This window comes from Otolemur garnettii, unplaced genomic scaffold, assembly GCF_000181295.1.
Source record: "Otolemur garnettii isolate 467f Iridium unplaced genomic scaffold, OtoGar3 scaffold00027, whole genome shotgun sequence".
NCBI lineage: Eukaryota > Metazoa > Chordata > Mammalia > Primates > Galagidae > Otolemur > Otolemur garnettii.
Genome location: NW_003852422.1, coordinates 18,219,516 through 18,223,515, shown reverse-complemented (window position 1 = coordinate 18,223,515; position 4,000 = coordinate 18,219,516).

Below are 4,000 nucleotides of genomic sequence, written 5' to 3'. Positions count from 1 at the left end.
CGAGCCACCTCGCCTAGCCAACCTCAAACTCTTCGGTTCAAGTGATCCCCTTGCCTCAGCCTCCCGAGCAGCTGGGACTACAGGTGCCCACCAAAACATCCAGCTGTTTTTTAGAGACAGAGGTTTCACTCTTGCTCAGGCTGCTCTTGACCTCCTGAGCTCAGGCAATCCACCTGCCTTGGCCTCCCAGAGTGTTAGAATTACACACATTAGCCACTATGCCTGGCCTGATGCAACTTTTAATAGAGGCTTTCAGTTTATTCAAGGGCACTTCTCTCAGATGTGCCCTTGAGCAAACGCACACACACAACACATACACACACCCTCATCATTCGCTCCATGCTTGAGTAGCAGATAGCTGGATATCTGAATACCTCTGAGGGCCAGGTACTGAAGAAATTCAATACAAGTAAAATGTATGTTAGTGGCTTCTGTACCATAAAGCAGTGATTATTCATACAATGTTAAGTACGATATTTCCCACCCAAATTCAGGAGGTTAGCCTTGGAAGGGAAGGAGAAAAACACCCACAGCAACTAGTAGAAAGAACCAAAGCACATCACTCCTCCCAGGGGAAGATCTATCTGTCTACCCATCGGACCACGAACAACTTGACCAAGTCTTTGCACCTGCTGTGTGCCTGGTTCAACAAAGTGGCCAACATCCGAAGATGTTGAATAAGCGACTATTTCCATTTTGATGAATTAAATTTAGGACAAGTGAAAGAAAGCACAATTTCATAAAGATGAAACTAAAGCTAAGGTACTTGTTGCCGTTGTCTCCCTTGCCTCAGATTATTTCATTCATAATTATTTCACTCTGTATGTCTAGAAGATGAGGGAGGAATATTTTTAAAAACATAACCAAAAATATCATTATTACCTCTACTAACCATGCTTCCTTAACATCAGTAAATATCCATTCAGAGTTAAAATTCTCCATATTTCTTTTAATTTATTTTTATGGCTTATTTAAATCAATATCAAAATATGGTATATGCATTGCATTGGTTGATATGTCTTTGATAAAATTTTCTATTTTATTCTATTTTATTTTATTTTATTTTATTTTTGAGATAGGGTCTCACTTTGTTGCCCTCAGTAGAGTGCCATGGCATCATAGTTCACAACAATCTCAAACTCTTAGGCTCAAGTGATTCTCTTGCCTCAGCCTCCCAGGTAGCTAGGACTACAGGCACCCACCACAATGCCCTGCTATTTTTGAGACAAGGTCTTGCTCTGCCTCAGGCTGGTCTTGAACCCGTGAGCTTAGGCAATCCACCGGCCTTGGCCTCCCAAGTGCTAGGATTGCAGGTATGAACTGCAGCACCTGGCCATAATTCTCTCTTTTATTAAAACTTTAAATCTTTATTTCTTTTTCAACTTTTTTTTTGCAGTTTTTGGCCAGGGCTGGGTTTGAACCTGCCACCTCTGGCATATGGGGCTGGTGCCGTACTCCTTTGAGCGACAGGCACCACCCACAACTTTTATTCTTTTAATTTAATTTTTTATTAGTTTTTAATTTCAGGATATTATGGAGATACAAACGTTTTGGTCACCAACTTTTTTTTTTTTTTTTTTTTGAGACAGAGCCTCAAGCTGTCCCCCTGGGTAGAGTGCCATGGCATCATGCTCACAGCAACCTCCAACTCCTGGGCTCAAGCGAGTCTCCTGCCTCCGCCTCCCAAGTAGCTGGGACCACAGGCGCCCGCCACAATGCCCGGCTATTTTTTGGTTGCAGCCATCATTGTTGTTTGGCGGGTCCGGGCTGGGGATTCGAACCCACCACCTTAGGTGTACGTGGCTGGCGCCTTAGCCGGTTGAGCTATAGGCGCCGAGCTGTCACCAACTTTTTATTTGAAAAAATTGAAACTAGAGGCCAGGCGAGGTGGTTCACACCTGTAATCCTAGCACTCTAGGAGGCTGAGGTGGGAGGATTGCTTGAGCTCAAGAGTTTGAGGCCAGTCTGAGACTGGTCTCTCAAGAGTGAGACTCTGTCTCTACTAAAATAGAAAAACTAGCTGATGTGAGGGCAGGTGCTTATAGTCCCAGCTACTCAGGAGACTGAGGAAAGAGGATCACTGGAGCCAAGAGTTTGAGTTTGCTGTGAGCTATGATGATGCCAGAGTGGCAGAGTGAGAATGTCTCAAAAAAAAAAAAAGGGAAACTAACAGTCCAGTTGCAAAAGAAAGTACAATAAAGGGTCTAGAGTTATCAATTGTTAAAACTGGGCCCTGGTGCAGGCTGGGTTCTCTGGCCAGCTGACACTGAGGTGGAGAGGGGATGGAGTGATGAGTCCAAAACATGTACTGGGGAATAATATCTGTGAGAGAAAGAGGGAAGGAAAAAGATTCACGCAGAAGGAGGGAAAAGGAAGACCCAGAAAAGTCTCTCCTAACTCAAGCAGGAGCTCTAGGACACAACTCCTTCATGGGACAGAAAATAGCTACACGTTAACACCACTCCCTTGCTAGTCATTGGCCGGGGCCTCTGCAAGAAGAGTAAGCTCAGGGCTTCTTCACTTGGCTCAGTCATTTATCGGGGGCTGCCCCCCAAATCAGGCAACCTCTGCTGGAAAGGTAGGGTAACCCTGAAGAGGTTAATAGCAAGAACCGTGAGCAAACCACTCCCCTTGCAGCTGGCACGTGGTTCTTTCCTGAAGGGGAATCTGGGTAGCGCATCTTTGCATCTCCCACAGTCCGTTATTTATACGAAAGTGGGTCAACTTCTCCACATAGATTTGGGGAGCAATTCTTCTAGGCTTCCGGTGATCCTCTCTTCTTCATGGGAAACTTAGAAGAGAGGTTAGGAGGACAATCTATAGTCCCTGTTCCTTTACTATCTATTCCGACATCCCCTTGCTGCTCTTGACAGTCTGGTGAGGGGCTCCCATACCCTCATTTGGAAAGAGCTGTAGCACCCCAACCTTATCAACCTTATTCCTTCCTAAAAGGCTTGGACCAATTAGAGATGTTTCTAGTAAAAAGACATTTTTTTACTTGGAAAGTCCCTGAGTAGCTACAGGCATCTGCCACAATGCCCACCTAATTTTTCTATTTTTAGTAGAAATGGGAGGGGTGGGGGTGTCTTGCTCTCCTTCAAGTTGATCTTAAACTCCTGAGCTCAAGTAGTCCACCTGCCTTGGCCTCCCAGAGCGCTAGGATTAGTACTCTGCGTGAGTAACTCTTTTACTTGGAAAGACATGATCTGACTTTTCCTAGAAATCATGAGATAGATAAAAAAGAGAAGTTTCACCAGGGAACTTTAGTATCATGTGAGAAAGTGGGAAGGGAAGCCCTCATTTACACCAGGGAGTTTTAATTACACAAACATCACACAAAGAACACTGATTCAACTTCTTTGCTGTAACCTGTTGAAGTGTGAGGGCTCTCGGCACTAAAGTGAAGCCCCCAACCATGATGTGACATTTTGGGAAATGAGTCCACTAGGGAAAGGACATTATTAGCAGAGTACTTGTCACCACAGGGAACTTCAAACTAAAATTTACAACCTAGATGAGAAAAAACCAGCGTACAGGAAAGGATCAGGAAATAACAGTAATAATGAACTCATTGTTAGGTCACTGGGTGATCTGCCTCTTTTGAAATGTGTAAAATGGAAGAGCAAGCTGCCTCACTAACTTGGCATTAAAGAAGTCCCAGAACTATCAGTATATCTTAAGGTAATTTGCTACTAAGTTCTTTTTATTTTCCTTTCTTTCTTTTTTTTTTTTTTGCAGTTTTTGGCCGGGGCTGGGTTTGAACACGCCACCTCCGCATATGGGGCCAGCACCTTGCTCCTTTGAGCCACAGGCACCACCCCCCTTTTTTTTCTTTGGTTTCAGAGACAAACTCTTGCTATGTCATCTAGGCTAGAGGACAGTGGTTATTCACAGGTGTGATCACACTCCTGGAATCAAGCAATTCTGTTGCTTCAGCCTCCAGAGTAGCTGGGACTATTACAGGCATGTGTCACCACACCCAGCAATTTGCTACTGAATT